Genomic DNA, 24,210 nt, shown 5'->3' with positions numbered 1-24,210 from the left:
AAATTTCAAAGATTTTTAAAAAGTCTTTGCAAATAAAAGGTAAAAAAAGAAACACGTAACACCCACAAAATACCCAACTTGATAATTCTGTTGTATACTTTATTTTGTTTTCCCAACTGAAGACAGTAACATTGTGTTTTGAATCTGGTACTACAGCATTAGTCATAAGAAATTCCTCACTTTGGTCTTTTTTGAAGAATATCTAATTTCGGTGGGTACTAGGTGACCAGCTGAGCTAGGGCTGCTGGCAGAGGCCCTGTCCTCTGCTCCTGTGTTGCCAAGCAGGACGGTGGAAGCCAGCTCAGATCTTGGCACCTTTATTTTTGAATTTTGATTAAAGTGTGACACACAGAGATGTGTAGAGATTGTGAATGTGCTGTTCCTCAGAGGTCTCCTTGAAGCCCTGCATCCACAGACCCACAGCCATGCCCAGACAGAGTGCTCCTCCAGCCCTGCCAGGGCTGCCCAGCACCCAGACCACCACGCCCACAAAGTCACCTCTGGCATCCTCCCCCAGCATGGACGTCAGCAGAGCCTCCCAGTGTGCTTCCCAGCTCCCCTGCCTGCACAGAAGAAAGCCCCGCACCAGCCCTGGCCACAGGAGTGCAGGCTGACCCCTCCCAAGGGGGCTTCCTGCAGACCCTGGGTGCAGCGGCCCCGCCCCGGTGTTTACTGCTGCCTCTGGGATGAACCTGTGTGGTTGTTTTAATAGTGAAAAACCAAAACCAAACACCACCAGCCCTATCTACAACACCCTGAAATAAAAACCCCTGGAGAGATCATTTGGGAACAGCAGAGCACTGTGGTGAGGACAGCAGGAGCCAGGATGAACTGTGGGCATTGGAGGCAGAGGCCAGGAGGTCCACTCTGCGCCCAGACTGGGTGTCCTTATGCAGGTGCTGGACTGCTGACAACTCTTCCCTCATCTCCCACTTTCTCTGAATCTCTGTCTGAGCTGACAGGAGCGGCTCCCCATGGATTCCACAGCCTCACATCTCCTGTTCACTCTGCTCTGAGGTCGCCGACTTTCACTAGCGTCTTTCTCACCCCAGGGTCCCATGGGGAGCTGGCACCGCCTCTGGCCTTCTGGCTGCCTCTCTCGGGTCATTCTCGCACCTTCCCAGGCTTACACAACCTCGAGTGCATTGTGGAAGTGCTGGTTGGACACCCCAGCTTCTTGCCCGGGGCCAGTGGGTCTAAAGGATTGGACTGGGCTTTGGAGAAGTCGGGACGAGCCCTTCTCTGGATCATGTGGGAGGGCTTGGCACCTCCTGGCTCCCTGTAGTGGACACTGAGCTCTCCTGGGTTAGCTGTGCCTACCAGGGGTCTCCACCAGCCCCTGCTTTTCTCTTCCCAGAATGCTGTGGGAAGTGTGGCCAAGCCCGCCCACACTGGCTTGGGGGACAGACAGGGGCTGGCTCCTTGGCACCTCCTGCAGGGGACTGTCCTCAGAGCCAGGGCAGAGAGGCCAAGGTGACCTCACAGCTGTGTTTTGGTGAACACATCGAGACCCAGATTCAGCTAAGCACTGAGGGGAGCTACCCGTTCCCTGAGACTCCTTCCTTGAAGCCAGGTGGCTGAGCAGAGGCCATAGGCATCAGCATTGTCGGTGGCACAGAGGAAACCAGGACCCCCTAAGCTGGGACCCTGCTGCGACCTTTGTCCATGACCGACCTTGGGAGAGTCCCTCACTTCCACGGCCACTTCTGGGATGGCCAAGCAAGGACTGCAAGGCTGCCTGCCTGCGTGAAAAGCACCTTTGATGATTGATTAGCTAATGCTTGGAAACAGCTCCGGCACCAGAAGCCAGATCCCCAGAAAGCGCTAAGCGGTGTTATTAAGGGATCAAACAGGAAGGCCTTTGTGCGGGACGCCAAGAGGATTTCGTTACATTATGAAACTTGCTTTGATAAACTGCCTGGAGGTGCCATCTGTGACATGCTTAATGTTTTCCCCCCACTTCCCTGAGCTTATTGAATTATTTGTACACAATTTATTTTACTTGCATAGGGCATTAAATTGCTCTGAGACCTTGAGATATTTTACAGCCGATTCAAGGCATCTGGATGCTGTCAGGAGTTTCTGATGGATTCTGTCTTTAGATAAAATGGGGCAGGGGCATTCTGTAAGTTCAGGGGTGACCGTGGCACATAAGGTAGCTTTCAGTGGTTTAATGTGGGCCAGCTACTGAATTGCTTCTGTGCAGCAGATGAAGGCGTCAGACACATTTAATCATCTCTGTGCTTTCACCAGGAACACTGAAGTTCCTACTATGGAAAATTTAAAATAGATTCCAAAGAGAGAAGAACACACAAATCCTGTGTGTCCATGACACAGCTCTGTGGCCCCCAAGGCAGGCATAGTCTCTGACCTCTGCCCGCTGACGCCATCAAGCCAGGTTACTTTGAACCAATTCCAGACGCTGTAGCATTGCATTTGTGAATAGGAAATTTATTTTTAGTAGCACAAGTGCTGCAGCCACTTCCACCTGGGACAAGCCTGTCAGTGCTGTTGGGGACCACGCTGCTGGTTGCCCTGGTGGCTGCTGGAGGAGGGCCAGCCATGGCCTGAGGGTAGACTGTCGACCCTCCCAGGTGCCTCTGCCCTCCATGCTCACCTGAGGGGGCAGAGTCCCCTGACACTGGGCCAGCCCACTTCAATCTTGGGGGAGCGAGCACAGGTGTCATTCCTGGCTCTGTATGACATCAAAAAGGTGGGGAGTCGCGGGTCCCCCTGCGGAACTGTGCTGGTGTGTGCACGTCCTGTTGGCTACTGCTCTGCAGGAGAAGGCTGCCCGGCAGAGAGGTGTCTATTTTCATAAAGGAGACCAAACACACCTACAAGGATCTGACACGCATATCACGTGCATGTCTTCACAGACACTTCTTGCCTGTGTTGGCACCCAGTCCTATTTAAACACATACATGCCTCAAACATCTCCACAAAATATAAGCAAAGGAAGTGGCATCCAGTTGCTTCTGAGGAGGGTCTGGCTGGGCCAGTAAAAGAGGACGGAGCTCTCACTGTGCATTCCTTGGTGCAGGTGAATCTTTTTTTTTTTTTTAAATAATTTTTATTTTTTAAAAGTAAATTGTACATTACAGGAAAAAAAAACACAAGCAAAGAACAAAATCATCCAGTCACAAGAAGCTTAGTTGGACGTGCCCCTCTAGGTTGTGTGCATATATACACAATATCCCATTTTGTGTGATTGAGATTGTGGTGTGTATTATGCTTTTCCACACATCATGAATATTCACACAATTCAAAATCCCGAAGCAGGTGAATCTTGTACCAGTGCAGGTAGTCCCTTTTCTAAGAGGTGATTTGTTTAGTCCTGCTGCCAGCAGCCTGCTCCAGACCCCGTCACCATGGCCACGCCTGCAGCTCAGGCCTCCGCAGGAGCACTCCGGCTCTGGCTCCTGACATACTCCAGTGCTGCTACAGCGTGTGCACAAAGGTCTCAGCAAGTGGCTACTCTATCTCCTGACTACCCATGAATTGGAGGGCAGGGCTGATGGCACACTTCTGTGAGGGGACAGACAGAGACTTGGATATATTCACCTCACCAAACGCCAAAGAGTGTGGCCAGTGCTACAGCCCAATCCCGGGCCATGCGGTAGGTGACAGCTGGTGGTTCCCTCCCGTGAGAGAAGCAGTGAGATGCCCCTTCCCCTGAATACAAGCCGGCATTGGTGACTGGCCTGGCAGCCCAGGCAGACAAGAAACCCACAGCTTTACCTGGGCCTCTTGCTTGGCCACCAGAGCCATGGAGCTCAGCAGAGAGGCCTGTGCAGGGAGCCTCCAGCAGCAGCCCAGATGAGCTCCCGACCAGCAGGCACTGCCAGCACACGTCCCAATGAGGGTGTCAGGGTGGATCCCCCAGGGTCGGGGTCAGCAGCTAATGCTGCACAAAGCTGAGAGGGGCCAGCCCTACCAGTCCCACCATGCTGTGGGTGCTTGGAAAAAACTAATGACTGCCGTCACTTGGTACCACCAAGTTCTGCAGTAGGTTGTTATTGAATGATAGATAACCGGAAGACTCTCTGCACACAGGACACTCCTACCCAGCTGCTCACAACGACCCTCTTCATTCTGAGGGTGAGTGGGTACTACCATGTGGGATTGGGCCACACCAGCCTCCCCAACAGGCATTCCCACAAACACCATAAGGTAGGCATTGCCCTGTGAGTCCAGCTCCAGAGTGGACCATGCTGGGCTCCTGGACACAGCTGTCACAAAGACGCCCCGCCCTGGGACCCCAACAAACGCCCCTGGTAGCACTGTGGTTGGAGGGGGCTGCTCCTTCTGCTGCCCCCACACAGGCAGAGCTCTGGCCACGCTGTCCAGAGCAGCTGTGTCTCTGCCCCAGCTGGACCTGCAGAGAGCTCCCTCCCGCTCCCCACAAGCCGCTCCCCACAAGCCCAGCTGAGCTCCACCCCCCATGCCGACCTGCGGCTTCTCCCCCTGTGAGAGGCTGGCAGCTTCAAAGAACCCAGCATGGCTGGGCTGCCTCCCGAACCTCCTAGGCCAGGGAGAGCCGGCTCACCTGCTGGGCTGGCCCACAGGCCAGGGCAGCCCTCAAGCTGCCTGGGGGGTGGGGGGGCTGACCCGAAGCAGAGGCCCTGGGAGGGCCTTGGCCCTGCTTCCACCCCGCTGGCACTTCAGGGCTATGCAGAGGGGCAGGAGCCCCCGAGGTCTAGGCGCTTCCTCTCTGAAGTCCACGGCAGTCCACTGGAAACTGAAGTGGGGGACGGGAGGGGGGCTTCACACCCATCATGCTTTACTCCCCTGAACTGAGGACAGGCAGGGCTTTGAACCACCTCGGCCAACACAGGGCATCGGGGTTTCTCCAGAACTGGTCCTTACTGAGAAGGCGGTGCCAGTCTGGGGACAGGAGCCACCGGCTGTGTGTGATCTGATTACAGAGCGTTAGCCCCCCAGGAACGCCACCCACCCCACGTCCCACTCAGTGGCACTGCACTGTGGATAAGGCAGCTGTGAATCTGCTTAGGAAGTCCCAACCCCAGGAGGCCAGGGCAAGCAGCCTGGTCCTGGGGGTCTTCTCCTGCCTGTCCAGTGTAGCCTCCTCTAGACAAGGGTCTTTTCTTGCATGAGGCTGGTGGCAGGTTGGGGATAGGAAGGGGAGGGAGGGGCTCTGAACCAGCCCAGCCAGGGGTCCTGGTCTCCAGGCTACAGAGAACTTTCCAGAAGGGCTGGGGCACTGCTGGTCTCAGGCAGAGCGCAGTGGGGGGCTGTGGCAGGCCTTCCCCCGCATCAGCCACAGAGGGATTCCCAGGGGCCTGCTGGCACGTCTGGGCACAGCACTGAGGGCCAGGCCCTCCACGAGCCTCATGAGCCCCAGGACGGTGGCCCTGCCACCCCGGGCCTTTGCTCACCAGGCAGGTGTGTCTTCTGTTTCCCAAGCCCCCTCAGGTCCAGCCAGGGGCTTTCCCCTCTGGGAAGGAGGTGTGGGCACTGCAGAAGCCTCCACCCCGTGAAGCCGTACCCTGTGGGCACCCTGACGAGACTACCCTTGCAGACAGCATCCCCTGAAAACAGGCCCTATGGTGACCCAGGACTGCCCAGGCTGGGGCAGACGCCAGCTCCTCGGCCACCAGCCTTGGCCTGGACATCCACGGCTGGCCCAACCAAGGCCATGGAATCACCTGGGGGCAGGTTCCCACTGAAGGAAGTGTCCCCTTTCTGACAGGCTATAGTCCCTGAGGTTTTGAGTCCATAGTCCCCATCCTAGTACTGAGGAGCCAGGATCACGTGGCCTTGCATGGCACAGGGGACTTTGCAGGTGGCTAAGTGCGGATGGGAGATTTTCTTGGACTCTGTCATCATGGAAGCAGGAGGTCAGTGTGGCTTGAGGAAGGGGTCATACCAGGACCCCAGAGGAACCTGCCCTGCCTCCAGGTTCATTCCAGCTGGGAAGGAAGTATGCCTAAAATGGAATACCTAAAATGGCATGCACTGTGTGGTTGTTTTTGCAGCAGACAGGAGACACTGGTCCAGAGAGCAACCTCCTCCCCTGGTCATGATACTGGTCAGAAGCTGGGCGTGGAGGTCCTGCCTTCTGTGGAAAGTGGGCAGTGAGTTCTGCTGCTGGACTCTGCAGATGCGAATCACTGTGCGGGGAACCCTGACCCTGTGCCAGGCCACCCAGACAGAAGCCCATGCATACTGTGTGCCCACACGCTGCCCACAACCTGCTTCTCACTCGTCCTCACAGTCTTGGCCGGCGACTCCAGCAGCACCCCTAGATGTGCCACCCGCAGCGCTGATGGAGAGGGCGCCAGGCGGGGGAGACAAGTACAGCCCTCAAGGGTGAAGCCCGAGGAAAGTCCCCGGCCCCAGCGCCCGTACCTCCCTTTGATTGTTTTATGTTTTTGAAAAGTTTCTTCACCACAGTTTCCGGATACATCGTCCTGGCAGCTCCCACAGCAAGTTTTGGCAAAAACCAGTGTCTTATTCCTCACTTGGCGGGAGGAAATGAGAGCAATCGCCCCAGATGCACAAAGGAATCAACCCCCCAAGGCAGCTGAGGAGGAGGTGAGGGGATGAGAGGAATTCCAGGCTGCTGACAAACTGCTTCTCATTTTCACGTAAAAAGTCACAAGACAGAACCTGCCATCCCGTGACTGCAGGGAGCACAGGCCAGGGCTCAGAATGTGGCCAAAGGCTCCTGGCCTGAGGGGCTCCCAAGCCAACCCTCCACGTGGCTCTTAGGCCCTGCAGTCCACTCAGGAGGGACACGTGGGCATCCTTCACCCCAGAGAAGCACTGCTCACAAGATGCGTGTGGAGAACAGGCTGCGCCCGCCCTGGGGACTCCATGGTGACAGAGCAGTTGTTCTCAGGCTGGGCCTGACTTTACTCACGCAATTTTGTGAAGGAGAAGTTTTCCATGAGCTACTCCATCTCAGTCTGTACCCATGAACCACCACCACCTAGAGGCCCAGCCCCACCACAAGGCACCAACTGATAAATGCCTTATTCATGCCCAGGAGCACCTGGACATTTGGGGATCCCAAATTATTTCAGAAGCATCAGCAGCAGAAGCTTATTGACCTCACCATATGAAACCCCTCACCTGAGACCCTTGAAAGGAGGAGCCTCCCAAGGCGGGCATGGCAGCACCCTGAGCCTGTCACCTGGTCATTCATCACAACCTGGCCCAGGAAAATTTTCACAGAGAGGAACCTCCAACTCTATCCCTGAGCTCCAGCTCAGAGTGGCTTCTCCTGCCCTTGACAACAAGTGCTGCAGCACCCATTCCCCACTGACCACCAGCCTTGGCCTGGACATCCACAGCTGCGCCAACCAAGGCCATGGAATCACCTGGGGGCAGGTTCCCACTGAAGGAAGTGTCCCCTTTCTGGCGGGCTATTGTCCTCTGACACTGGTGTCCATCCAGACCCTGGCCTTGACAACTCTGCAGAACGGGGTCTTGAAACCTTTCTCTGCTACCTACAGTGACTCCCTGACTTGTCGTGGACTCCGATTCTGCCTGAGCTCTCAGCCCAGCACCTGCAGTCCTGCGGCCCTTTCCCCCTTTTTTAGTCTCTCTGTGACCCATTTATCTGTCATCGTGTCAAGTATGGTGTGTGACTTGAACATTATAGATACTAAATGAAGACTGGAAGGAAACAGAAGAATTAGTGATCACCTGGGTGAAGGCACCAGGGGACCCATGGGTACTTGTGGAAAACTGTAACTAATGAAGGTGATGGCGCTTGTGAAACAACTGTGATTCCCACACCCTCTGTGGGAGGATTGTGTTGACGGATGAATCCTCACGACAGTTGGGCCCAGGACCCCCAGCCTTCCTCTCTCAAACCTTGGCCCTGCCGTGCTCTGTCTCTGCAGTGCCGTCTCAGATGTGCCCCCTCCCTGGCACTTGTAGACCTGGGAGCTCAGCCCAGGACAAGTTACCACGGGGCTAAACTGACCTCAGCCCTGGAGCCTGGGACAAGCAGGTCACACGGGGCAGGACCTGATACTGCAGCTGCTCCTGAGGCACGACGCTATTCTCAGGGCACAGGGGCCTGCTGGGTGGCCTGGGCCTCTGCAGGCTGCAGATGCCTCTTGGGACCTGTCTTGCGTTCACCAGCCGGTCCCACAGTCAGCAGGGAGAATGGGAACACGTTTCCCCAAACCTGGGTGAACCCAAGCCCCCTTGGGGATGGGATGAGAAAGAAGGTCTGCAGAGGGCCCCCGAACCCAGAGCTGTTCTGATCTCCTTCCTTACACGTGATGTCTGTGCAGCAGCCCAGTGCCAGGGACGGACAGATGGACACAGGTGCAGTGTGTCCAGTCATGGGAAGAAACTAAGGACAGTCCATGCAGAAGGCAGTGAACCTCCAGAGCATGAAGGAAAGGCCACTCGTTCTGCAGCTTCCTCTGCATGGAGTCCACAGCCAAGGAACTTTCCTGAGCTCCAGGCCAGGAAGGCAGCAGAGGAGCCCGCCGCTGAGCATGTGGGCTGCGGGTCCACAGAACTGGCTCTATGCCCACCCATTTCACCTCCACCTTAAAACTGAAGAAAACCTCTAACTTTATAAATATATATACCAGTCTGTATTCCAAGGAACACCTTCGGAATACACCATGGGGAGGCAACTGACTGATGGGGCCAAACTGGAGAGTGGAGAGCTTCTGCCCAAAGTAGAAATATCTCAGCTTGGGCATCAATGAGTAGGGTCTGCTTGCAAAACTAGACCGAACTTTGTGACCACAGCCTTTGTGGTCATACGTTAAAAAAAGGGACAGAGAGTTATAAATCAGAGTTTTATCTGAATGGGGATAATAAGACCCCAAATTCTGACACGAGTCTATTAAGACAGAATTCTGCAGCCGCCTTTCCCAGTGGGACATGGTTGAGGGGCATTCAGTCTGCTCCAACCCAGAGGAGGCACAGCTGGCCACCCAGGAGACTGGCAGCCATGGAGAATAACCTGGGGAATAAGCCGGCTCTCCAACCACAGTCAAGCCACACATGAGGGCTCCCTGTAGAGAGTATCTGGAATTGAGATACACAGTAGACCTCTGGGTATCCGGAATTGAGTGGTAAAGGAAAGAACTACATTAATAATAATAACCTCAATAATAATAACCTCAATCACCATGATAGTGCCCCCACCAGGTACTGTCATGTATATCCTCTCCTGTCACCGCTGTGGGTCTGCCTCTGTACATCAGGACAAATCCGAGTGCCTACTCTTTATGCTGTCATGAATAGCAAATTAAGGCTCAACTACAAACACTCCACTTTCTAACAGGAAGTTCAACTCACGTTTATTGGCAAGCCTTCACGACACCTGGGTCCAGGTTCACCATGCCAGCAGAGCCATCCCTTATACTCAAATAACACTGTGCTTCCAGAATGATCCCCTTGCACTGGGCCAGGTGAAGGTCTGAAGAACTCTGCAAAGTTGTTGAGGAGTCTGGGCTCTTGAGCTTGAGTAACTGGAGAAACATGCAAAATGAATACGATGATGGACCCTCATAGAAAAGAATCTAACTCTAACTTGGTCCAGAGAAGGCCATTTCTACATTACTCTCCAAACTGGGCTTAAAAACACCTACTGAAGGTAGAAACAAGAGCAGGGGAAGCAGGGTGGGTGAGAACCAGGAGACAAGACAGAACAGGGAGGAGGCACTCCCTGGCCCTCAGAGGACCAGAGCTGAGCCTGAGTTTGTCTGGGTGCTTAGAAGAACTCCTAGAGGCTGGGTGGCCGGAAAGAACAGACCTATCTGCACAGTGTTGGAGGTTGGGGGGGTTTCAGACCAGGCTGGATTGGTGTCTGCTGAGGGCCCACTTTCTGGTTCATAATTGGCACCTTGTCACTGAGTCCTTGCCAGGTGGAAGGGGCAAGGCTGCTCTCTGCAGTCCTTTTCACAAGGGCATCAATTCCACCCAGGTGGCTCCACCTCAGGACTTTATCACCTCCCTGAGTCCCTACCTCCTGGGACCCCCACCTTAGGATGATGATTTCAACACACAGGGTTTGAGGGACACAGACATTCTGACCATAGTACTGTGCCCTCTGCAGACCTGGCTGAGATCATGAAGAGCAGCCCCCTGGGCAGAAGGGCACCTGGGCAGGGCTCCTGACCAGCCTCACCCAGGACAGTTCATCTTGGACGGGAAACACCCATGGAGAAGTGCAGAGTGGCCTGTGTGTCACCAGGACCTACAGTTTCTGCACCTACAGGGTTCCAGGCACAGGGCAAAGGGCTGTGGCACCTTCCCCTCTTCTCCCACAGCCCCAGAGAGCAAGTGCGATGGTCACCTCATCTGGCCGAGGAAAAAACAGAGGCCCAAACAGGTGAACTGTGAGCCCAGATCAGACATTGGCGGGGGGTGGGGGGGTGCACCATGGCCATCATGGATGCACAATAACAGGCCTGTGGGAGGGTGCCTGCCTGTCCAGGGCTCCTCCAGGGATCATTGTGCATGTGAATCTTTGGACTCTGGCATGCAAATTCTAAACTAGAATTAGTCTGCACTAATTCTATGCCACATTCTTTGTATTTTAACATCTCTCAAACTGGGGTTTCCTGTCATGGTTTAGTCTGGGGTGACGTGAAATAAAGGAATAGAGGGGTCTCAGACCCAGTGAGAAGCGAGAGTCCAAGTTCCTAGAACCAATACTCTCCCTTTGACAGCCGGCTCTGGGTGTGCTGCTGTTGCTCCTGGGGTTATAAAGGAAGGCCAGGCACGGTGGTACACACCTGTAATCCCAGCAGCTTGGGAGGCTGAGGCAGGAGGATCCTGAGTTCAAAGCCAACCTCAGCAACAGGGAGGCCCTAAGCAACTCAGTGAGAACCTGTCTAAATAAAATGCAAAACAGGGCTGGGGAAGTGGCTCAGTGATTGAGTGCCCTTGAGTTCAATCCCTAATACGCTTCCAAAAAAACAAAAAAATGAAAAATCCCAGCAACTCCTGACTTACTACATGCACATGCACACACGCACACATGTCACACATACATCTATGTAACACCTCAGGTGCAGATTATCTGTTGATGTGAACAAATGACCACCAAACTCAGCAGCTTAGAACAAGCATTGCCCCATCTTGCCCTTCTAGCTCCTGCTGGAGGGGCAGGACTCACCTTTGGGAAGGTCTTTTCTGCAGGACAGGTGGCCTCTCTCACATCTGGGAGGGGAAGGCTGGGAGGTGGCTCTGCTAGGATCATAGGTCAGTGCCTCACAGGTGACCTCTCTGCCATGCTGGCCTCAGGGAGGACATCCTCTGTGGGGTCCGAAGCTCTGAAAGCAGAGCTCAGTCTTGGAGTTGCCAGCCTGGACGCGCTGGACTTGGGAGTTGCAGACAGCATCACCTCTGGGCATCTCCGGCTCCTTCCTCCTTCACAAGTTGGGCTGGGCCTGGCTGGCTGGGCAGTCACTAGACACCTGCTGTCTGTGGAGCACTGTCCTCAGACCAGACCAGAGACAGCATCCTGTTGTCCTTGGGGCAGTGACACTACAGTGGACTGGGATGGAGGCAGGCAAGGGGCTCTGGTTTTGGCTGCCACCAGCAGGCAAGCACTTCGGGGGGTGGGGGGGGAGGGGGAGTCAGTGTGGGACCTCCACAAAGCCAACAGTTTCATCGAGCTTTCTTGAATATTACTTTTTACCAATAGGCTAAGAGCTCTCCACCTATGGCACAGTACACAGTACACAGCACACAGCAGACGCATAATAACGGCCTGCTGATTAATCCCAGGACTGCAGCAGGCAGGTAGCCATCCTCCTTCCCGAGGCCCTGGAAGTGGCGCTGTCTCCCGACCCAGCGCTCTGCACCCTGATCTACACGCTGGGCCACCCAGCCATGGGTCAGGCCACAGAATCGCTTTAAGGTGGAGAGCCACTCCCAGCGGAGGCCACCAGGAGAGGCAAGGACAGAGATGGGACCGGGTGTCTCTGAGGCTGGAGGACGGGGTGGGGTCAGGACTGTCTGGCGCCTGTGGAGGCTGCAAGGCCAGCAAGCCCAGCAAGGCGTACGGAGTGGCCCCTGAGCTCGGCAGGCACGTGTGCAGGCAGGGCCGCTGCCTGCAGGCTTCGAGGTGGCACCCGTGGCGGTGAGGAGGGCGATCCTCGGGGCCAGGCTCCCGCGCAGAGTGGGGGTGTTCTCGGCCCTCGGTCACTCAAACTAGCCCAGGGAGAAACTCCGTCTTCCTCACCCGAGTGAACCAAGGCCTCTCCCGATGGCTATTGGCCAGGATTGGGTCACGTGTCCATCCCTGAACCAATTACTGTGACCCAGAAAGTATAGAGCTCTGATTGGCCAGGCCTGGCACACGTGACCATCCCTGCAGCTAGTGATAGAAATGGGCGGGAGAGAAGTTTCCTCCAGACTTTTAGAATCCTATTGCTGGAAGACCGGAAAAGGACTCCAGGGTCAGAGGGCGCTCTTGCCACAGGAGTCATGGAAGAACATTCCTCTTCAGAGGCCAGTGCTCCAGCGCCCTGGGCCCTGCTGCTCAGTGCCCTCCTGAGACCTGTACTTCTGGCTCCCCCGGTAGGGGCGCAAGCTCTCGACCCTCCAGACTCCATGCTGGGGCTGTCCTCTTGCAACCCCTTCTGATTGCTCTCTGTCCTGCTGGGATTGGGAACATTGGCTCTCATGTTTGTTTTCCTAGAGTTTGCAAACCCAGGTCTTGGCCTTAAACCAGGGAAATAATCAGCTTTTTCCATCCGCCCACTGCCATCCCCACTGGCTGCTGGAAAGGTCCTGAAACACAGTGGGTAGGGCCTCTGAGGGGTAGGGGATGGGGGTCCCAGGCAAGGCTCGCAGCTAGTGAAGCTGGCCCCTCGCCCCTTGGCACCCACCTCCACAGTCGGTTCTGACTATCACTCAGGCCAAATCCCTCCTTCTTGTGATGGGTGACTAACACCAGCCACCCTGGGGCCTTATTCAGATGCTCAGAATTGGCTCCAAAGGTGCAGAGCCCTGAAGGACTCAGAGCCAGGGCCCAGCCCCCAAGCCATCTTTCCCAGAGCTTGAAGGCACCACCCCCATCTTCAGGTCAGATCCTGCGGAACTGAGGGCCACAGGCACACCAGGGGACATGGTCCTTCAGTGCAAATCAGAAAGTGACTCATGGCGGATTCTGCTGAGGGGACATAGCCCTGGCACAGCCCATGACAACACTCCTGGCTAATTCATTTGGCAAGAGCATGAAAGTCCAAAGAGGACTGAGTCCAAGTTTCCTCCTCTTTTAAAAATAAAATAAAACAAAGAAAACACATGGTGGCATGAGGAGGACCAAAGCTCTGACCACACCCAGGCCCTGTGTTCACTGGAAGGGGGAACCACAGGGCGGCTGTGCCTGGTCTGCCAACCCCTGCCTCCCGGCCTCCCTGCCTCTCACCAAGAGCGTGGGGTCTGGCACACCGCAGGGTTCAGCCCCTGCTCTAGGTAAGGAAGCACGGCAACTTAGTGTCAGAAGATGACCATCTTACGATGTCCATGGGCTCCCTGTGGGCAAGGAGTTGGACAGGGCATGGCCAGGTTGGATTGTCACCAGAGTGACTCAGTGGCTGGCAGCTAGATCCCATGGAGGTTCTGACTCACGTGTCTAGTGGTTGCTGTTGACTTTCTGTGGGCTGGGCCTTAGCTGGCTGTGGACCATAACACCTTCCTGTGGCCTCACCACGTGGCCTCTTCACGTGAGCTGGCTTGGGCTTCCTCACAGCATGGCGAGAGGATTCCAGGACGAGCACCTGACCAGGAGGAAGCTGCTTCACTGTTTTTGCCTTATCCTCAGATGCCTGGCAATATCACTTCCTTCAGGCACCAGCCCCCCCAAATTCAAGGACCACAAGCCCCTCCTCTTGACAGGAGGGTCACACTTGGAAGAGCATGTGAGGGGAATGGTGGTGTGGCAGCTATTTTGTGACATTCACTTGCCTCAGACAAGAGTGGATGAAGCCCAGATAGTACCTGAAATCAAAGCACCTGTGGGGAGACCAGCTCCACCCCATGGAAGGTTTTCTACAGTAGCTTTCTGCATAATGGGCGTCAGTGAACGCAGACAGATCGACCTCAGACTCAGGATCGGAACAAAGCTGCCTTTCTGGAGGACACGGCAGGCCAGTGTGGTGCCGTGGGGAGAAGAGGAGCGGGAGCAGCTCAGCAGCATTGCAGCTCTGCCCACAGACGGTGTCATTGTGGAAACTGGACAAGGTCAGTGGGGTCTATATTATTTTGTATAATCTGAAATTACCTTCAGATTTTCCTACGAGAAGAATGTGGAGTCAGGCTTGTGGGATTTCGATCTCTGCTCTGCACCAACCAGCCGAGGCCCACAATATCATCTCTCTATGCCTTCACCAAGTCCTTCCAGCCACGAGGAAACACGTTCATGGTCCCTAAAGATCAGAATATGGACATTTTTGAGGTCCATTATTCTATGCATGATAGAAAGTTCCAGAACCCTCAGTTTCCTTGTCAGAAAAAAAGCATAACGACATTCCCCAGTTCACCCTGCCTAGGAGTCCTCAGCCCACCAGAAGCTCTGAGTTCCTTTTGGTTACCAAGATACATGAGCAGGGTTGCCTCACTCCCGGTCCAGCTTCCGTGGGAGAAGCCCCAGCTCTCTGCTGCACCAACTGGCTGTCTGACCACGCAAGGCCTGGACCCTCTCCCATCTCTGTCCCAGAGTGGAGGCAGCTGTCACTTATCAGCATGTGTGTGCTTTGACCTAAATGCCTTCTGATGGTGAAGACAGGCTTGCGCCTCCTCACAGGGCCGAATATGAGGAGGGGCCATCAAGGGCCCAGGGCGTTCCCCACCATCTGCTTCCAGCTGGGCCGGGCAGATGTCGTGGCCCAGGACCCATCTTTCTTGCCGCCTGAACCTGGGCTCCTTATCCAAGTTTTCCATTGGAACAAGAAGCTGCTTTTGTCACCCCTGGGATGAGATGTGGTTGAGTGTTGTGAGCTGAACTCTGTGCCTTGGTTGAAGTCCTAAAACAGGCCCGCAGGGCATGACTTTGGAGAGAAGTCATTGCAGAGGTTGTTGGGAGATGCTTGTACCAATCACAAGAGAAGTGAGGGAGACACAGGGAGAGGCCAGTGCAGGCAGCAACGGGAGCTATGGGAGCACCACCGCCAGCCAGATGAGGAAGAGGCGAAAGGAGCTCCTTCCAAGGCTTCAGAGGGAGCTGACCCTGCCCACACCTCCCCGACTGTCCTCTGCAAGCTGGAGAGGGCACTTCTGTCTTAGGCCAGCTACTGGGTGGTGTTTTGTACAGCAGCCCAAGAAAACGAATGCATTTGGCAAGTAAAATTAGTGAGGTTTCTCCACCTGACCAAAAAGGATCCTTAGCTCTGAAGGGACACTGTGCATTTGCCTCAAAATGGACCTGGTGTGAACAGCGCTGCTCGGCCCTCTTCCATTTCCATGAAGCCTTTGGGCCCTTCTGCTAAGTCAGATGCACAAAATCTCCTGCTGGCAGAGATCTACAGGCAGCTAGGAGCAGCTCACCAGGAGCAAGGTGCCTGCTGCAAGTCCCTGAGGAGCCACCCTTGGGTGTCAGCAAGTGAAGCAGTCTGTGGGCCAGGGAACAGCTGTGCCTGGAGAGAGCCTCCTAGTGTGGGACCTGTGGCCTCGCAGGTAGGGCTGGCAGCTGAGTAGTGACAGTGACCTGACACAGGGCAGCATTGCTCAAAATATGCAGTTACACCTCGAAGAAATGCAGTGTTCGCTCTTAGCCTGGCCTCCTGGCACACAGCAAGCCATTCCCGAGAGCTTACTGGCACACCTGCTCTGAAAACCAGCTTTCCCTGGGCCCGGTGCCAGGCCCAGGACAATGCAGAACCCGGGGACAGAGGTGTTTTCTGTGGATGACTCACATGCTCCACGGCCCTGGCCATTAGTCATCAGAGGTGTAGAGTAGGTAAGCCATTGGCAGGCCCGGGCACCAGGAGACGCACGGGGTCCGAGGCCCCTGGGCCCTGGCCTGGGCATCTGCGGACTAGGGTGGTGCTGGGTGGGAGACAGGACCTGTGAGGGTCTTGGAGAAACAAGGCTTGCTGGAAGCTTGGTTCCCAGCTGTCCACTCTGCTCTGACCTCTCCCAGAGTGGGCATGAAAGCGGGGAGTAGACAGAAGGGCAACCTGCAGAGCTTGCTGCAGGGCGGATGCACCCTTCCACCTGGACAGCCGTGTCTGAGGGGTTCCTCCTGCCCAGAGCTCCGTTTCAGAACCCAGTGTGGCTCATCAAGGAGGAAAAGAAGTTTAAACATGTTTCTGATTTACCCTGAGCAGTCACCCTCATCACTGTCATGTACCAAAGGCCCTCAGTGCTGGACACCATGCTGAGAACTCACACAGAGTGACTCGCTGATCCCCACTGCCACCTGCCTGTCAGGCAGGGCTCTCCAGAATGACCACCAGAGTGGACATGCACGCGATGCAGTGTGCGTGGAGACGTATAGATGTGCAGGTGGGCAGGTGGGGACGTGGACAGGCAGATGATCCTAGGTCGGTAGAGAAGGAAATAGAGATACAGGGAAATCACAGATATGTTGACAGATAGGTAGCTATCAGGACCAATAGATGACGGGAAGGTAGAAAGAGAGGTGTATCGAGAAATGATGAGTAGGCAGGTAGATATGGGTGGACGATTGGTACTAGATATGTAGGTAAATTGTAGGTAGATGTATAGACAGAAATTGGATAGAAAGACAGCTACGCAGATACGTGGACAGATATGTGGATAGGCACATAGATTGATAGCTAACAGATCTTGTGTAGATGGGTAGGTAGATGATAGATGATGGATGGTTGACAGATGGACAGATGTTGGCCTGTTGGGGGACCTGGTGCCCCTGTGCATTCAGGCTTTCAGTGTGGCAACCTTTCTCCTCGGACACCTGGCTTTTCCCTGGACAGGCTGTCCATCACCAGGGCCACCTCCTTCACTTGCCAACCTGACTGCATCTGGAATAGGCTGTATGGCGGCCGGAGGCCAGGGTATGCTCACCCTACAGCACCGCAGCTGGCCGAGTGGGCGCACAGCTGTCCTCCTGCTCTAGTCATGAGGTGAGAGGGCGGAGAGGCTGTCCAGCTTGGCCAGGTTGTGGAGCCGGGAGCAGGTCACGCAGCAGAGTGCAGAGCAATGGGAACGGGTGCTAGATGCTGTTCATCCAGCCTTGGGGATGGCTCCGAATGTCGGAGGGTCGCTGGCTGCAATGGAGAAGGGTGACCCCATCCTGAGCCTTTGCCGCCGAGCAGGCCCCAGGGTCCAGCACCACTGACATCCCTGGCCCTCTTGAGTAGTGCCTCCACGTGGGCAGCAGTACCAGCCCTGCACCTCCGGCGCTTCCCAGGCCTATCCCAGCATTTAGACCACCCAGAAAGCCCTTCTGGGCCCATCCACCATGCCTGACCCAGCCCAGGGTAACCGATAGGTGCAGAAAGGGAAGTCTTCCACAAACAGCCTCGTAATCCTCATGAGAAGGAACAGCAAGAAAGCACCTGTCCCTGCACTTCGACCCCACATCAGGGCCTCTGCATGAAAATGGAGGCAGGAGCCTTCAGAGCAGAGCCCTCCACGTCCTCTGCAGCCTCCTCCGGGTGCAGACGGGAATGGGAGAATGTCAGGTCCTCCCTCCAGGGAAACCTTAAAGCCTGCAAAGCATCAGCTACAGATGGAAAGGAAGGACTCTCTGCAGGCAGGGCTAGCGCTCCCACAAGACTCCAGACACACCCAGAGGGAGGAGCTGCAGGTCAGAGGCCTGGCTGAGGCCTGTCACAGATGAGCCCGTGGGGGGGGCAGGGAGCTTCTGGCACACTGTACTGTGTACCTTTGGGTAAGTGTCTCCACCTCTCTGTTCCACCTCACAGCACCTCTGGAAACCTGTCCATCCAGATGGAACTGTGGTGGTGTGGAACCCACCCTCTCCCACATCCTGAGCCCAACCCAAAACTGAACCAACAGCCTCCTGCATTCCGCACCCTAACCTGGACTTGGAATGGGGATTTTGGGGGTGTGCAACAAGCCAGAACCGACAGTCAACCTCCTGATCCATGACCAGAAGCCCCAGCAGCCCAGCGTCACAGGGGAACAAAACCCAAACCCAAGCTAGACGGCTTTCCTAAGACGTCCCGTGATGGGGACAACAGAAAACGAAACTAAGAAGCCCTCCCAAAAAAAGTCAATGGAAATTATCCAAATGTCCAATGACAGGGGCCCATTAGGGTCTACGATGCACGCGGGGACGCTGAGGGCCACAACAGGCACCTCCTTACAGAGCTTTCCAGGCAGCAGAGTCCCACGACTCCCGAGGTGAAGAGCTAGTGGGCGGTGGCAAGCGCACCTGCTGGGCCCCCTTCAGTCTGCTTGCTCGTATCTGGGGTCTCCTGCTTCCCTCTGATGAGATGAGCGCACATGTCCCCTGTGGTCAGAGGAAGGTGAGTGCCCAGAGCCTCGGATCCTCGTCTGTGCCTGCTGACCCAGGAGACCTGGAGCAGGACCCCTGAGAAACACTCACGTCATCAGACGCCCATGCAGAGGTCCACAGTGCAGGGACCAGATGTTACAGACCTGTAACAGCCTCCCTGGGTACCCTTGGTCGAGCTCCTGCTGGCATCCTCAGACCCTCAGTGTGACCAGGTGACCTGGTGACTGTGGCTGGTGCCCTGAAGCCTCTCACCAGTGAAGCCGCTTCCACCTGCTAAGGACCAGGCAGCCCCGGGCGTCAGAGGTGGGGAAGCCGTCCACTCCTTCCTGGGCACACATGGGCCCCCAAGGACCCCGAGAGCCCAGCTCATGGTCCCCAAGGGGACAGAGCCGTTCAGGTCAGGGCATCTGTGAGGCCCAGTGAGTGCTCACGTGCTCAGCCACTGCTCACGCCACCCTCGCTCCTGCTGCCCGCAGCTGCCACTGAAGGCCAGACCCTGCCTGGCTCTCCAACGACTCCTCCTGCCCCTGGGAGCCCAGCACGTGACAGGCAGCCCTGGAGATGTCACACAGGCTGCTCCCACCCTGACCTGAGCGGAAGTTTAGCAGCTCAGCCTCTCCGTCCTCAGTCTTCTGGGCCTTCAGAGAAGCAGTGGTCGTGGGGTCCACCCCCTGGGGTCATAGGGCTGGGGGAGGTGGTGCTCAAGAGGACAGCATCCCAGCCCAGGGCCCTCAGAGCCGAGCTGTTTGCAAACCAACTGACGGGGCTGTGCTCACTGTGCCCATGCCCCACGGGCCATTGGTTCTGTGACTACCCAGCACAGGCCTGGCTCACAGAGATACCAGCACCTCCAGAAGGACCAGGAAAGAAAGGCACTTGTCTGTGCCTTGGAACCACTGCCCTGCCCAGCCACCTGCAGCAGGTCCTCCTGCTTCTGCCCTCTGGCCTTGGTCTCAGCCTGCGGTTCTGGGAGTTCTCTGGATGGAGGCAGGGAGGTTGGCCAGCCTCCCTCTGTGGTGAGCGGGCTCTCCAGTCCCTTCTCTGCTCCACCTGTTTTGGGCCACGCTGGTCTCAGGCACAGGGACAGGGTTAGCTTCAGGACACCCCCACCCCACAAGCTGTCCAGAAGGCTCTGGCAGAAAGCAGGCCAGCAGCAGGCCAGCAGTGGAGGAAGAGGCCACCCTGCCGTCCCACTCTGCCTTCAAAAGCAGCAGTGCCCAGGGGACCTGCCAGGGCAGCCTGGGCTCCGGCTGGGGCTTCCTCCCCTCACAGGCAGACCCACCTGGACAGGCCCATCCCCTCTGGAGGGAGCTGAGCAGCTCTGGGTCCACAGGACCCCATCTGGCCTCTGGCAATGCAGGGAGGACCCCTGGAGTGGGAGCCTCAAGGAGAGGGGCCCAGGGCAGAGCCCTGGACACTCTCAGATGGGCAGCAAGGGCCAGTGAGCATGAGGGTCCCACATACAGAGTCCCTGGGCCTGGTGGGGGAGCTGCCCCTTCTTCCACTCCTCAGCTTCCTGGGGTGATACTCAGGCATGGCACGTCCCCTGGGCCCATCAGAGCCAGGCAGGCCAGCTTCTCGCAGGCTTCTGATACCCCATGGCACACACCCTCAGCCAGGGGGCCGGCTGCTTTCCTCTGGGGCAGGTGTCATGGCAGAGGGGGAGAACCCGGCTCCAGCTGCGGGAGGCGTCTTCCCGGGCTTGACATGAGCCATTAAGCCTCCAGCTCCTGCAGTGTACATATAATTATGCTGGCTTCACACACAGGGAGACCAAGGCAGTGGCCTTCTCAAGATTGTGATGGGGTCCCCGCCCCAGTGACCTTGCCCTGGCACCAGACCACCTGCAGGGGTGGCCCCGAATGACCTGAGAAGTTCCCACAGCCAGATACTGGATCTGACATGGCCCTCTCTATGCGCAGAGGCCACGCAGAAGGAAACAGGGAGGAGGACAGCAGCAAGACCAGGCAGAGCTGGGGGCAGAAGTCCAGCACGGGGCACCCCACTGGCCTGCAGCCAGGCCCCGGGCCAGATGTTGAGGTTTTTTAAGAACCCCATAGCTCTGGTTTTTATGTGGAACATGGGGCCGGTTTAAAGTTCCTGTTCTTTTAAAACACTGCACAAAGCAAAGAAAATGTGGGAGGAGAAATAATCCTGGGCCTGGTATCTTAATTGGCACCATCCAGGAAAAATCCAAAGTGAGACTCAGGTGTGATTGAAGTGTTCTTGCTTTTTTGGAACTGGAGGTTGAACCCAGGGGCACACAACCACTGAGCTGCATCCCCAGCTCTTTTGGGTATTTTGTTTAGAGACAGGGGCTCACTGAGGTGCTTAGGGCCTAAGTTGCTGAGGCTGGCTTTGAACTGGAAATCCTCCTGACCCAGACTCCTGAGCCACTGAGATTACAGGTGTGTGTACCACACCTGGCCTTGCAGTAACTTTTTTAAAAAACAAAGAGAAATATGTAAAAGAATGGTGATAACTACTTTATCTAACCCTATAATCCAAAATATAATTTTAATGCTTAACCAGAAAAAAAAAAGATTATTACGGAGCACTGTCTCCAAAACCCAGGCACATCTCTATAGTGCTGGCCGGTTTCAGATGCACAGGGGCCCTGGGGCTGCGGCCAGCTTGGTGGGGTGGCCCCTCAGACCCCAGCCCTCTGCACCTGTGGTCAGGCCACCCAGTCCCCAGTCTCCTGCGCAGCAGGAGGACGGTCCCAGTGAGCAGCCCTTTGTCTCCATGGCCTTTTGTCCTCCCCAGCCCTTCAAAGGTCACCACCCTCTCTCTCTTGCCTGAGAGGCGGAGGCAGGCAATGGGCTACCAGGAAGTCATCACTTGGTAACCACAGGCTGTGGACAGAGCTGTTTGCTGGGGTCAGTTGCTGGTGGGAGGATGTGACTAAAACCAGAGCCAGGAGGTTGCAAAGGAGCAGCCTGGTATCCACCTGCTGAGACCCTGTAAGGGCACAGAGGCCCCTGCTCCAGCTCCAAGGTGGGGGCTGGAACCCAAGCCAGTGGGCAGGGACTTGGGAGTCAGGCCTCAGGTCCTCCGGCAGGGCACTGTCCTTCCCTGTTTGGGCAGCTTGTGTGTGTATCCACTGGGCCCCGGGAGTGGTCCACCCTTGGCAGCATATTTCACGAGGCTTCTGAGTGGTTCACAGGCTGCAAGGCCTTGGTGAGGCATGGCACGTCCCATGCTTTGCACGCTTGACGTTCCACGTGGAAGGAGAAGCAGCGTGACTGCTGAAGACCCCCCTGTGTGGGCAGCGACCATGTCTTCTGCTCCCTCCTCCTGCTGCCTGAGGGGTCAGGTCTACGTCGCCCCAGGATTTGTCCTTCCAGCAGTAGCAGCTCCTGGAGAGGAGGACTGCAGGACCTCAGGAGGCGCTCAGGATGCCATGCTGGACCTGACTCTGTGGCCAAGCTTGTGGCCCCCACCCGCAGTGAGCAGCACACTCTCCCATCAGGGGCCAGAGCCTGGGTGTTGTCTGTGCTCTGACCTGGCTCATAGGGCCCAGAAGACCCACAGAGCATCTTGCTCCCGGTCGCTGGTGGCCCTGGGCGGCCAGTTAGGTGAGCGCACCCATGGGAGGCCCTTTTGTACCCATAAATGGCGAGAACCAGAGTGACAACCTGGCCGACCAAGGTGATGGTAACCACCTGCACTTACCTGGCTTCATTCCCAGAGGCACAGGTCTCCGGCTGGCTGCCCTCTGTGCCCCTGGGGATTAGTTTAGCTGCAGTGGCTGCTGGACTCAAGCCTCCCAGAAGCCAGAGGGAGCCTGATGTAAAGGTTTCCTGGACTCTACCATTCAGGTTTCTGTCCTACGTATCTTAACTTGGGTGGGCCCCTGAGGAATGTCAGTCCAGACCCCAATCTGGGCAGTGGATTCAAAACTTGCATTAATACCGAAATACATGACTATTTACTGATGCAGGGAATCGTGATGGCAACAGTGTTTTCCATAAAATTCCTCTCCTCCTCCTAGTAACACAGCCCCTCATCCTTCCTAGACATTCCACAGGGTGCAGATTAGGTTCAGTGCAGGTCCCCCTCACACGCACACACACACCCCAACCCCTAGTTGCCAAGTTGTGGGGAAGGCTTGGAGAAGACACACGGAGGAAGTAGGCAGACGCTCCTGCGATGTCTGGATCCAGCCTTGCCTGATGCTTCACCCTTTATACTCCCAGACACAGTTTGAGTTGGGTTTTGTCACTTACTAACAAGATCCCTAACTAATATGTCAATGATATACAATAATAGAAGCAGAGACTAGAAGAGTGGGTATCGCTGGGAAGGCAGGGGAGAGGGAAGAGGAACAGATAGCCACATTACAATCAGATGGGAAGAATTGGTGCTGATGTTCTATTACACAGCAGTTGACTATAGTTGAAAATAATGTCAAATATGTTTCAAAACCAAATACGGGTTCCGAGTGGTCTTATCACAGAAGTGATGAGCATTCGATGTGATGGAAATGCTAACTGCACCAGTTTCATCACTGCATGATTGATATGTGAATGGAAGCATCAAGTTGGACCTTAAACACACGCACAATTATCATGTGCCAGCTGAAAAACATGCAGAGTACCACCAAGTGCCGTCAGTCATGGAGGCCCGGAGCAGACTGCGGCATGCTCTTGCTGGGAATGCTCTCTCAGTAATCCACCAAGGATTCACACAGCTCTTGTCTCACTTACGGGGAACGTGCTCAGGAAGACCCAACGGAGCCCACACGGCCGTCCACATGGAGTGGGGACTTTGTGTGGAGGGGAATGGTACCCTCTCAGCAGAACCTTCTGAGGGCTACACAGTGCGGTAGAACTGGGTGTCACAGTTTTGTGCCAATTAGAAGAGGGCCATTTCAGGAGAGGGCCAGGTGCAGGGTTCAGGAGCAGCCACATCCTCACTCTTTGTAGCGGGCACTTTGTGCAGGTCACATCACCCCCATGCACTGAACAGGGAACCTGACCACCCTGCTGTGCACTGCACATCTGTGCCTGGAACCCCGCCCACCTCACCCCAGCTCTTGACCCTCTGTCAGTGAGGGTCCATCCACAGGCAGAAGCTGTGGGGGACACACAATATGACCGCTGAGCTCACGGTGCGGCTAGGCAGGTCTCAAAGTCCTGGCAGTCCACAGGGGCGACCTCCTGCTCCCCGAGAGGCCTAGCTCTGCTCCCAGGGCCTCCCAACTCGCTGGCACTCCCAGTTTCAAGGATGGTCTCCTGTATGTAAGGCCAGCCAGCTGGAGAAGTTTGTCCCAGGGGCACCCACAGGCATGTTTGATGGAAGGCCTGGGGACCGTGGCCTGGTCGAGCTGACACATAATGCGGATGGTCACACCACTCAGATTCCTGCCTAGCGGCTTTTCCCACTGAGGCTCCACACATCTCTGTTCCCATCTTCTGCTCCAGGCCATGGCCCAGACTTGCCTAGCAGGTCCTGGCTCAGCTTCTGCCCTCGTGAACTCAGCTGCCCCATTATACTTAGGAGGAGCCAGTGTTATGGGGTGCATTATCACAGGTGTGGGCCTCCCTCACCCCAGAACTGCCCCACCTGCCCTGCCCGGATGCCATCGTCCAGCAACTGGGTGCTGGATGCAGCAGGAGCAGCTTCGAGGGTCTGCTGGAGCTCTAGCCCTGTCCACCGAGCGGGGTTCCTTAACTCACCCACCTCAGCTTCCTTGTGTATGGCGTGGGGTGGTGAAGGCTCCCACAGCACAGGGTGGAGCAAGGATCTCGGCCAGCGCCTGCCCTGCCTGAGCCAGAGCCTGA

This window comes from Callospermophilus lateralis, chromosome 1, assembly GCF_048772815.1.
Source record: "Callospermophilus lateralis isolate mCalLat2 chromosome 1, mCalLat2.hap1, whole genome shotgun sequence".
NCBI lineage: Eukaryota > Metazoa > Chordata > Mammalia > Rodentia > Sciuridae > Callospermophilus > Callospermophilus lateralis.
The sequence above is the reverse complement of the archived record's forward strand: the minus strand, read 5'-3'. Positions refer to the sequence as shown.